Genomic DNA, 13,421 nt, shown 5'->3' on the forward strand with positions numbered 1-13,421 from the left:
ATATGAAATGCAAGTGCTTGGTAATTGTTTGATTGTTTGTGGTTGCAGGAATTGACTTGAAGGAGGAGCTCATCCGGATCGTCAAGAACGGACTTCAACAACAGCGTTTTGGAATAAGGTAAGCCTAAACACTTGTAGTTTTCATGTTGTAAAAGGTGTATTTAGAGAAAGATCACTCCATTTTGTCTTGTTTGTCATTAGAACGTCTTAGACTTCTAGGAAGGTCAGTCGTGTCCGCACCCTTGACCAATTCCGTGCGACAAATTGGCGACTCCACTGGGGAATCCATTAATGAGAGAGTCTTTTCCTTTATATGAACTTTGCTTTGAGAAAATCATTTTTATTTTCTGGTTTTTGACTGTGAGAATTAGTATTTGGGTGGCTTAGCTTTAGATTTAGTTAGATTTGGTTTTTCTTCATTTTTCCAGAAGGACGCACCCTCTGAGTACTGCACAGTGCGTCTTTGGACGCGCTGTTGCCGTTTGCACAGAGCGGGGCCGCACCTGTGACAACGGGTTGCCTGCGTCTTCCTGTAAAACTTAAGAAAATTCCATTTTTGCTTTAAATTGCTTTTAGATTTTGTTTTTTCTTTGTTTTTTCTGCCCAGATTCATTAGTCCCTTGTCCAGAATCTTCACCTAAGCTTGTTCCTGCTCTTAGCTTTCATCAATTGGGTGTTTTGAGTCTCTTTTTTGAGAAATTCTTAATTTGATTTCCTTTGGTCATTACTTGGAGGTTTCTCTCAGTCTTTTCACAATTTTGCATCTTTTTGCTTTTGTTTCTCTCAGGCTAAATTGTGTATGAGTGTTAATCGCCTTTGAGTGTTTTTATGTTTTGATCTTTGGAACTCTCACCCAATTTTCTCGACTTGCACTTGACTGGTTCTTAGATTACATTAGAATCATCTTGTGTTTGAGAATTCTCTTGCATAGATCACATTTGCATAATTAGAGTTCTCAGTTTCAGAATATGAATGAAAAATGTGCATAGATTACATTTGCATACTTTTCATGTGAATTGTGCATAGATTACAATTGCATAGTTTACATTCTGAAAAATCAATCGTAGATTTAGATCAGCTTTCTTTGATTTGAATTTACACAAAAATAAAAATAAAAATTGGTTTGGAATTGATTTGCATTAGTTTTTCTTGATGAAATTAGTGCATTAGAGAATTTGTTAAATTTTCTCTTAATGATCAATTTTTTGCATTGTTGGAAGTGAATGGAAACTCTCTCCTTACTCTAGTTAGGATTCATCGAATTGAAAGGATTGCATTATCATATTTGATTGCATTCAGTTGAGTCGGGTCATAACACCATTGGTTTCATCTCCATTTACCCATTTGAGTAATAACAGCCTTAATAACACAGCGCTTAATTAAAATTCATCTAGTAATTTTTACATTTCTAGGGCTCTGAAACACCAACATAGCTTAGGCTAGGGTCTTGGAGTAGGTAAGTACTTAACTCTCCAAGACTACAAAACCAAACAGATAGTTTATCTTGAGTAGAATAAATCCAATTGTTTCAATTGCACTCTGGGAAAGCTCCTCTTAAAGGAGAAGCACGAGCTCGTGTCCGAACCAGTGAGGGGATCATTCCCCCCTCGTTGGGAACGACGCCAGACAGTACGTATTACAAACGGTAAACCTCGGATTAACCATTGTCGAGGAGCCAGGGGTCACTTATCGGTAAACCTTGGATTGTTGTCAAGGAGCTGGTAAGGGGATTGAGCTTGCTACTCTGCCCTTGCGTGCTGTCGGAGTTTAGACTGTTCCCCCAGGTGTATTTGTTACTGTTGGTGACCTTAGTGACCATTATCTTTAGGATTCTACCCAAGGTGACGGTGGAGGGAAGGTCCCACTGTACCTGGAGCAGACGTCGGTTATACTCACTTGGATTTTCCGGGGGGTTCACTTCACTCGAGACGGTTAAAGTGGAGGAACTTGTGCCGGTCTATTCATTAAGCAGGTTGCCGGGGTAACTGTTCCACCCGCCATTTCTGTACTGAATTCTGCGAGGTTGGGCTTCATCACCAACTAGTGTTTTCGGTCCGGAGAGCTTACTGTTTGTGTGTGGTTTGACTCCTAGATTTGATAGCGCTTGTTAATTTGTTTGTTTTTACTTTTAGAGACCATAGGTGTGAATTGTGAATTTTAGTTGTTAAGTGTGAATTGTGAATTGTTAATTTTAGTTTTAAGATTGTTAATAAAATTCACTGAAGTTGAATATAATGGCAAATGTTCCAGAATTTATCAACCTAGGAACCCCTCCTAATGAGAATCCTAGTACTTTTCCTTACTTTGGAAATGTTGGTCCTCCTTATATGGCTACTTTGTCATTACCTGGATTTACAATAGGATTACCGATATGGTTATTTTCAACTTCGTTGGCCCAAAGTACTCCAATTGTTCCATCTCAACCGGATGCTTCACCTCAACAGAGTTCACCATCTCAACATCACCAACCTTCTGTTGACCCTTTACCTTCTTCGCCTAATTTTTCTTCCTCCATTTCTTCCTCTTCGCCTGGTAAAAGCCTTGATGTTAGTAACCAGGAGGCTAAGAAGAAGAAGAAAGGGAAGAAGAAGAAGAAGAAGAAGAAGCAAGATAAGAAAGAAGTCAACCAACCAACCATGGCTGTAAGTGTTAGTTGTGTTGAGGAAAATTCCGACATGCGTCGTAAACCCAAATACCCTTGCAGGCTTTGTAAGGGTGACCACTTCCTTGTCAATTGTCCTGGTATTCCAAAGGTCTTGGAAGTATGGTCAGAAAAATCTCATCAACTTTCCATTGATCCATCAACCAGTGATAGTCAGGTTCCTGGGGAAAAGGGTAAAGTTAGGTTTCCTTGTAAGTTATGCAAAGGGAGTCATCAAACTCACATTTGCCCTCACATGGATGAAGCCTCAACGTTGTTGGAAAACCTTACTATTCCACAGCAAGAATTTCCGACTGGTTACCGTAAACTTTCTCCCAACCTACCGTCATCTAACGAAGTGATTGATTTAAATTCAAGTACAGTCGATCACACTCTCCCATTGGAGAGTGAAACTCATGTCACTCAGGTTGATGATCCATTAGTTGATCAAGTGGTCGATTCAATTTCACATTCGGTCGCTCACACTTTCCCTTTGGAGAGTGAACTTCATACCGCTCAAGTTCTTCTTGTTACATCAGATTCTTCTATGCCGGGGGGCATTTCACCTGTTTCTACAGAACCCCCTCCAAGTACTGAGGTCTTTTCCTTTGATTGGAATAGACTGACAGAACCTCGTCTTCCTTCCTCCATCCCTTTCCAAATCATTGTCAAGGCTGGTGGTAGGGACATACATCGTACTCAGGTAGATGAAGGTGCCTCTGTTAGTATTTTATCCTCAGCTGTTTGGAAAGCTTTGGGTTCCCCTCAGCTTGCGCCTATTACGCAGAATCTGAAAGCTTTTAACAGAACAATTAGTGAACCTTTAGGGATCCTTCCTAAGTTTTCTATTACCTTGGAAGGTAAAACTGTTTGTGTTGATCTTATGGTAGTTCGAGGTCCCTTGGATTTCAATTTACTCCTTGGGCGAGACTATGTTTATGCAATGAAAGCTGTCGTATCGACACTCTTTCGCGTGATGTCTTTCCCTCACAATGGCAGTATTGTGACTGTAGACCAGCTTTCGTTCCCTAGTCTTTTTTCAACTACCAATAATATGACACCCCTAAATGTTCCTGATTCTAAAGTGGTATCTACCCTGCCACGGGTTAATTATGTGGCAACCGGTCCCATGATTTCAATTACCGATGTAAGTGAGCCTCTCACTGTTTGCTCATCTTCCTTTGATTTAGCTCCGGTAATTGACATGGAAAACTCTATGGGATTACTTGAACACGATGTTCTTATCCCTTTTGAGTCCCTTGACATGTGTTCCTTCCCAAGAAGTATTCTTCCTTCGGATGAAGACCTCTTGGAAGCCATGATCAAGGTGTGTCCATTGACATGTCTTTCCTCCAGTTGGAAGCCATGATCAATGTTACGAGGATAGTTTGTTCCTCTCTCAACCTCGTTAAAAAATGAAACTGGATGGTACGAGGAAAGTTCCTTTTACTGTGTCAACCTCGTTAAAAAATGAATCAGTGAGTACGAGGATAGTTTTTTCCTGTATCAACCTCGTTAAAAAATGAAATAGGCTAGCATGAGGACAGTTCTTTTACTGAGTCAACCTCATTAAAAAATGAATCAGCTAGATTTTAGGATATGTAGGTAGACTGTAGCAAGTAGGATTTTGAGGACAATCAGGTTTGAGGATAGTTCCTGTTACTGAGTCAACCTCGTTAAAAAATGAATCAGGTATGAGGATAGTTCTTTTCTTGTGTCAACCTCTTTAAAAATGAAACAACTCCCTTTTCAAGTTAAATATTGAAAGTAAACCTTCATTTCATCCAGCCGGTTGAATGCAATGAAGCCTGGGGGGCATGTACCTCGCTTTGCATCATTATGCTGGGGGCATGCGAACTTTTTGAGCATAGTTCCTTGTCTTGTGTCAAGCTCGTTAAAAAATGAAACAAGGGTAGGTTAAGTAGGTAGATTGTAGAGCGTAGTCATGAGCATAGTTCTTTGTCTTGTGTCAAGCTCGTTAAAAAATGAAACAAGGATTTTAGAGCATAGTTCCTTGTCTTGTGTCAAGCTCATTAAAAAATGAATCAAGGTTTTTAGAGCACAGTTCCTTGTCTTGTGTCAAGCTCGTTAAAAAATGAATCAAGGTTTTTTAGAGTATAGTTTTTTGTTAGGTAGATTGTAGAAAGTAGTTATGAGCATAGTTCCTCGTCTTGTGTCAAGCTCACTAAAGAATGAAACAACTCCCACGAGTCTTTCCAAGATTTTGAAAGTAAAGCTTCATTCCATCCACCTCATTGAATGCAATGAAGCTTGGGGGGCATGTACCTTGATTTGCATCATTATGCTGGGGGCATGTGAACTTATAACAAGCATAGTTTTTCGTTTCAAGCTTGCATAAACATGAAACTGAATCCGAGCATAGTTCTTTTCCTGTGTCAAGCTCGTTAAAAAATGAAACAAATCCTCCTCTAATTGAGTCGAGAGTTTGACTAGACCTCATAGATGTTAGGTTGTACGTTTAGGTTAGTTATTTCAGTTTTTGCATAATTTTCTTACAGTTTTAGGTCGAGTCTTTCAAATGATCTCGTTCTTGAACTTTCATTTCATCCACCTTAGTTGAATGAAATGAAGCTGGGGGGCATGCGCTCTAACAGTTATGCTTAGGGGGCATCAAGCACAGTTTTATCTCTGTTTCAAGCTTGTGTAAAAATGAAACTAATTTGAAGCATAGTTTTTATCTGTTTCAAGCTTTTGTAAAAATGAAACCTATCTCGAGTCAATTTCAGTTATTTTCAAGACTCGTTAAACTCATGAAAATCTCGAGATTATTTTGCTATCTTTCTTTCTCGTAAAACAAATGAAAATGCCGAGTTCTTTTCGTCTTTTCCTGCTCGTAAATTAAATTGAAAGTCGGCCATATGAGTACATTTTTATCATTTTTTCGAACTCATTAAAACTTACGAAAAAGTGAAAACCATGAGTACATTTTTATCCCTTTTTCGAACTCGTTAAAACTTACGAAAAAGTGAAACCTTGGAGTTCTCTTTTAAGCCCTTTTCAGACTCTTAAAACATGAAAAGATTGTTGAGCGTTTCTTTTACACTCGTTAAAACGGAATTAAAAGACGGTCCCCTTTTAGCTCTTTTCTGACCGCAAAATCAGGAAAAGATTGCCGAGTTTTTGTCGTTTCAAACTCGATAAGGAAATAAAACGACGTGTCCTTGATCGCTTTTTACTTTTCAGGTCAACGACACTATTATGAAAGTACTCCTTGGTCGCAAGATCAAGCGGTTCCCCCAGGTATTATTTTATACTTTTTCGGGCTTGAGGGACACAAATATACGAAAAAGTTCAACGTGGAGTCTCCTTTTGTTTTTTCAGACTCTCTAAAAATGAAAAACGCCGAGTTTCTCCTATACTGGGCTCGTTAAACTTTTACAGTAAAGGACCTGTTCAATTACAAACAGGAACGAACCACTCCTTCCTAGGGTTCGAATTTAAACTAGGTTGGACTCGTCCGAAGGATGAGCTTATAATCAAGCATATGTTATCCTCCTCAAGCTTGTTAAAAATAAAGAGGTACTTGCCAGAAATGGTGGGGGAAAAGAGAGAAGAATGAACCTGTTTGTTACCTTTTGTCTCAGAAGAAACTTTATTACCACTCTTGAACACGACACTTTTCATTCACCTGGGTTGGGAAATCTTTTACCTCACAGTTGATCAAACCACTTTGAAAGTCTTTAACCGGGTTCCGGGGATTAACTTTGAGTTATTCGTCACCAAGCCATCTGTCGTGTCGTTATGTGTTCAAGAGGTCTGCAAGCAAAACTTTCATCTGCAAAATACTTGTCATCCATTTGACCATCCCTGAGTCAGTCCTTACAGCAACATTTCTTCAACTTGAACAATGATTTCGTGTTGTGGGCTTGCCTGCGACGGGTCGCTTTCTATCGACATCGACACATTATCTAGAAAGATGACTTAAGAATCGACAGTACCTTGAAGTCTGCATGCATCAATGGCAGGTTTCTCGCCTTTGACGTCAGTTTACATCATTGACTTTCGATCAAAGGATTCCGTGAAGTGTTCGACATCAAAACATCTATTCACATTTCACGGGTTGTGCTTGGTACTTTGAGAACCATTGACATTACTGGTGGTCTCTCTCATGCTTGTTAACAGTTTACATCATCGACTGGTAATCAAGTGGTTTCTAACATGTTCGACATCGAATCATTTAATCACATGGCTAGAATCGTACCAATTCGGGAAGTAGAAGTGAAGACCCTGGATCTAGTTTCTACCATCCAGGCTGCGAGGAGTTTTGTATTCATTATCTATGTAGACTAATCATAAACAGATGGCTGCGTCCATACTGTGTCTACAAAAGTCTATAAAAATGATGTACTACAAGATCATTCCTGTATCAGAATAGTTAGTCAATTAGTTAAAGTTTTGAATCTGAGTATGGGAATGCCTACCTCAGTGATGATATAATCTTATACATGTATTTTATGTTGAAAATTGCAGGTTCCAACCAGGCCATCCACAAGACAATCCTTGAAATGATAAAGCGCTTCACCCTTCCTAGAATTACAAAACCCTACTCTATTCCAGGCTTCGTACTTTAGGGGGCAATCTGTTACACTAAAAAATGTCACCTTGACTACTTACAGTTAGTATGGCTCAAATCAACAGTCATGCTACCCTCTTGGGCAAGTCTCATGCCTTTGTTATCCATCTCAAACTCAAAAAGAGAGAAAGTCTTGTAAAAACTATGTTTATCTCTGGGGTCGCAGGTTCTCTCTAGCCTTACCTGCGGGGACGCTGACCATGTTCACAAAAGGTGCGTCCTTGGACGCTCTGTATGTTAAGGGACAGGTGCGTCCTTCTGTAAAAGGCAAAATGCGCGAGTTTCATCTTAAAAAAGTTACTTGTGGTTACTTCTAGAACTTTCTAGAGGTCGGTTTGATGATTTGGATGCGCCTCCAGTTGGTTCATGTATCTCTATTAAGGGGGAACTTATCCCATCAATAAGGGAGCTATCCCACCCAAAGAGGGGGATGATCCCATTGATAGTGGACCTGAATAACCTCTTTACAGCACTATAAATAAAGACATTGAGCCAGAGGGAGAGGAGGTTGGAGCTATACATTTTCTTTGGGTAAATGCTGCAGGATTTAGGTCTTCCATTAGAGCCTTTGTGAGGAGAGATTGTCTTCACTTGATTCTACTTGGGAGAGGGTGAGATTTGTCAAAGTAGAGGAAAACCCTTGATGGACCCTGGGAGGAACTTGCACAACACCAAGGCCAGGTTGTAAGAGTTTCTTTATTTCGTTATTAATACAAACTGATTTATTTTTCTCAATAGCTTGTGTTAATGAGTTATTTCATGTGTTCCTTGGTCTGCATGTTGAATATATGTTTTATTATATGAAATGCAAGTGCTTGGTAATTGTTTGATTGTTTGTGGTTGCAGGAATTGACTTGGAGGAGGAGCTCATCCGGATCGTCAAGAACGGACTTCAACAACAGCGTTTTGGAATAAGGTAAGCCTAAACACTTGTAGTTTTCATGTTGTAAAAGGTGTATTTAGAGAAAGATCACTCCATTTTGTCTTGTTTGTCATTAGAACGTCTTAGACTTCTAGGAAGGTCAGTCGTGTCCGCACCCTTGACCAATTCCGTGTGACAATAAGCAAACCACACATAAACCAAACGTGATAGTACAGGAGCAAGTGTCCTCTAGGGCCGAGCCCTTAGCCTCCAGGGGTACACCGCTTGAAGTTATTCCAGACTCAGAGATAAAGTAACAACCAAGTTTATATTAATGCATAAGGCAAAATTACAATAGATCAGTCTTCAATGGGACTCGATGATCAAAGTTTCAATCTTAAGAGAAATTGCATAAAACATAACAAACTCGATCGCCCCCTGCAAGCTAACAGTGTTGCCCCTTTTATAATGGTGAAGGCGGAGATGTCTAGGTGCAAAAAATAGTTAAAGCAGCGATCCCTCAGGATCAAGGGATCCTGAGGGATTTTTCAAACCATTAGTCCTCAGTTATCTCTTTTCTTTCTTGCGCTGACGCGATAGCTCCACTTCCTTTCCAGGGCTGATTCACTCGGATTTGTTTTGCCTTGTTTGCATACGGTTCCCCATCAAAGGGACAACGGTTAACCCATCCTTGTCCTTTCCTTTGGAATGGCAGCTTTTCGTTTTTCCTTCTTCCTGCATAAGAAAATGACAATTGTCAGTGTTTTCGTTTTGCACATTAATCTCACAAGTTTTATTACAATTCCTTATCATTTTCCTAGTTCATGATGCAAAAGGTTTGTAAGTTATAATGGAAAGATGCTGAAATAATTGCTAGAAACATACCTTCTTTAGTACTACACACTAGGCTCCTCCTATAGATCTTTAAAATGAGGTATTATGATAACGAAACGAATATCGTCTGCCGAAATTACGAGCTCGGGAAGTTGGCGTTCCAACTAACGCCAACAAGGCCCGCAAGCTTTCGAAGCTTCATCTCCTAGGGTTGGATTTTTTTATGTTTAGGTTTTCCCATTGTTTCTTAATGATAAAAAGGCCTATGATCCTTATTTTAACATAGTTCAGAAGTCATCACATCTCTTCTCAAAGATAAGTTACCATCGCCCAAAATAGTATATTTCCATTCTTCATGTAACTTTTTTAAGTACTTTGTTATTAATCAATTAAATTTATGTTTCCACTGCAACTATATTGTTTAATTTATATATGTATTTCATTTTGTTCTTGCATAAATCCATATCAGTGGGATCATTGGTATTATAGAGCTCTTCTATTTCTCTATTTTTTTGTGCATGTCCCCAACGAGATCGGGGTATAAGGAGTTGGAACTTGAAATCGCTGAATCCTTGCAAGATCATCCCTTCTGACACCAATGACATACTGTGGTGGAAGAAAACAAAGACATGGAAGAAGGATATCATATCAAAATAATACACGAAGAATCCCTCGAGTGGCAAAGGAAAGAGATGATGGAACACTTTCCCAATATCCTTCTACGAATGCCCACCAATGACGCATTTTCATCTAGCAGACACTTTAGACGTGTTATCCCTTTGAAGGTAAAAGTGAACTTTGATATCACTATATTCAAAGGTCAAATAGATGTAGGCATTGTAGATGAATGGTTGAATCTACTAGAGGTTTATTTTTTAGTCCATAGTTTCTTTAATAGGAAGAATATTACTTTTTCACTTCTTAAGGCCTTTCCCCATGTCGAGCATTGGTGGGAAACTTACTGTGAGAAAATGGCTAAGGAACCCTCTCTACTCACAACTATACCCACTTGGAACACTTTCTGAGATGTTGTGAAGGAACAATATTGGCCCTCAGGAGCTATGAGGACAAATACATACAATGATCCACGCTACGACAACAAAGGGACCAAGATGTGTATGAGTTTGTAAATATTATTCATACTCTACACAAAACGCTAGGTATCAAAGAATATGAGAAACATATGGGGCTCAAATACCATGGGTATCTTCACAAATACATTTCAGAAGAAATGGAGCTCCCAAACATCTCCTTGATTGCTACAACATAATGTTATGCTACCTATATTGAACAAAAATTTAAAAAAAATAAGCGAGACTTTGGATCTATGAATCTGAAGTAGGGAAAAGGCACCCCCAAACCACACTAAAAAGGGACAAATCTAAGGTGAGGTGACATAATACAGCCCATCAAAGCTATATGAAAAGAAAAACACTATGAATATGAAGGACACAAGGAAGTGGTGTGAGTTCCACAAGAGCCCCACTCACAACATAAGTGAATGTTGTGCCAAGTAGTGACTAGTGGCCGAGTTGAAAGATTCAAAGTCATATGCATGTTCTAAATGTGAGTCAGACCTCAACAAAGGGAATGAAAAAGGGAAGTGGATTATTGATTTAAAGCCCAGCACCACAATTTCCACCACCAAGGTCTACAATATTGAGCCTGAAGACCCAGAAGAATGGTAGCATTTCTTCCAGTCATGGATATGGGTGAATGGTTTTCTATTATAATTCATCGTTGACAGCAAAAGCCAAAATAAACTCATCTCAATTGAATTTATTAAGTAGTTGGGCCTACCAATGAGACCACACTCACAACCATACACCATTCAGTGGCTCCATGAAGGACGAGATCTCTACACCAGCCAGAAGTGTCGCCTTCCCTACAACATCAAGTCCCTTCATAGATGAGGTACTATGTGATGTTTCTACTCTTGAATTTTATGATGTATTATTAGGCCAACCATACTTGTGGAAGCATCATTTTTGTGTATGATTCTAGGCCTCACACTATTACTATTACTTTAGGATATAAGATATAAAGGATGTTGTAGGTAGCCCCACTTACTGGCATCTATTTGATATCTACTAAGCAATGCAATAAGATCACCTCCCAAATGGGGAATTTTTTTTTTTTTTTTATTTTGTCTCAAAGTAAGGGAAATATCATGGCCATATCAATGGCCCTTGGGAAGGGTTACTCCACACAGTAGAAGAAGGTGGATAAGATCTTGTAATAATATAAGGACATCTTCTCCTCACCCACAAGGGTACCCTTCACTTTCAGGTCAACCATTAAATTTATCTAACTCCTGAAGAACCTATACCCAATGGGGTGATATATCGCCACTCCATTATGGAAAATGAGGAGATCAAGTGCCAGATCTAGGAGTTGTTGCAAAAAGGGCACATCCAACCAAGTTTCTCACCTTGTGGAAGCTTGATTTTACTTGTACACAAGAAGGATGGGACCTAGAGGATCTACATTGATTATCAGGCACTAAGTAAAATAACTTTTAGGAATAGGTATCCAATCCCACAGATGTATGACCTTCATGGACCAGCTCAAGGGGATCATGTATTTCAGGAAGATCGATTTGATGCTTTCCTATCATCGAGTTCCAACAAAGCCCACAGATGTATGGAAGGCAACGTTTGAATCCAAGGAAGACCTTTTTTAAAGGTTGGTCATGCTTTTCAAGTTAAAAAATACCCATGCTAATTTTATGTGGTTGATGGATGAAATATTGTAGGCCTTCACCAACTCCTTCATGGTTATTTATCTGGATGACATCCTCATCCTCAACAAGAGTTGGGAAGAGCACTTGCAACACATTCAATAGGTTCTTCAAACCCTTTAGCAGCAAAAAATATGTGCCAACTTGGAGAAATTCACCTTTTACATGAGTTAGGTCCAATATTTGGGTTATATCATAGAAGATAAAGGTGTGCATGTGGATCTGGCTAAGTTCCAGATCATTTGAGATTGGTCAGCCCCAAACACTCTAATAGGGATTTGTATCTTTTCAGGCCTTACCAATTTTTATCGAAGGTTCGCCTTGGGATTCTCCCATATCACTTTTCCTTTGAGTAAAATTACCAAAGGTAGAGCGAAAACAAAGTTTTCCTAGTCCGCATCCCTACAGAAGGTTTTTTTGAGCTAAAGAAACACCTCTTCTCTACACCTATACTCACATTTACAAACTGTTATGAAACCAGCTCACAAATAGATAGAAAAGATAGATCAACGCCTTAGAATTCAGCCTCTTCGAGGGGGAAACCTCCTTTACATTAAAAAAATGAGCAATTCTTGGATGATACAAATGACAAGACCTCCTTTCTATATATAAGAGTTTAAGGGGTCATAATATAGTTAGAGCTAACATAATAATAATAATGTAAGTGCGGAATAATAACAATAGTGGGCTTCTATGAGGCACAATAGTAACAATATGGGAAGTACATGGGTACAACAATATAATAAGGGGGTTGTACTAATAATAATAAGGGGTTACACTAGTAGTATAGGGGCCTAACATGCCCCTCTCCTTCAAAAAGTGTTGTCCTCAACGCTTGAGTAGTTCTTGATGCTTCTGTATAAAATTCTTTTCCTCCCATTTGGAATCTTTAGCAGGTAAGTTCTTCCACTTGATGAGATACTCTGAGGTTGATTGATTTCATAGTTTTTGGGTTCTTGTTTCTGTGACTGCTCCAGGTTCCAATATGATTTTTCCTTCCTCTTCAAGTTCTGGCAATATTGTTTGAATTGGGATCTTCAGCAACTTTTGAATGAGTGGCCACACTTCTTCATCCTTCTTCCATTCATCGCTTGCTTCGTTTATCCAATCTGGTTGGATAATAGAAATAACATAAAACAATGCTTTGACATCCTCATCCTTTCTTGAGAGTGCATCTGCAACAAAAATTTTCTTCCCTTTTCTATAGATGATGTCAAAGTCATAACCCAACATATTTGTGACCCATTTTTTTTGTTCTTCTAAAGTTAGTATTTTTTCCAAGAAGTATTTAAGACTATAATGATCCATTTTTACCTTGAAGTGTCTTCCCATTGGATAAGGTCGCCATTTCTTAAGTGCATGTAGTATTGCCAACATTTCTTGCTCATAAATAGCTTGCTTGAGATGTAGTCGTAAAAATACCCAATCACCTACATCGAAAAATTTTTCATTGTGATGTTGATCTACCTGTTGTTTCATTCGATTTTGCACCAAAGTGGCGTTATCCTTTAAAAGTTGGAGAACTTGTTGTTGATGCTCGATGTGACCTTTCACTATTTGAACCTTTTTCTTCTTGATATGTCCTTCTATCTTTAGAGTTTGAGGAGTGGTTATTTCTTCCAATGCTTTACAAGATATGGTCGAATTCATTTCTTGATGCTCAATGTGATCTTTCACTTCTTGAACATTTTTCTTCTTAATATGTCCTTCTATATTGATAGTTTGAGGAGTGGTAATTCTGGCTAATGCA

Source organism: Pinus tabuliformis, chromosome 4_2, assembly GCF_031772625.1.
Source record: "Pinus tabuliformis cultivar Carrire ecotype Pingquan chromosome 4_2, CPIR1, whole genome shotgun sequence".
NCBI classification, from domain to species: Eukaryota; Viridiplantae; Streptophyta; class Pinopsida; order Pinales; family Pinaceae; genus Pinus; species Pinus tabuliformis.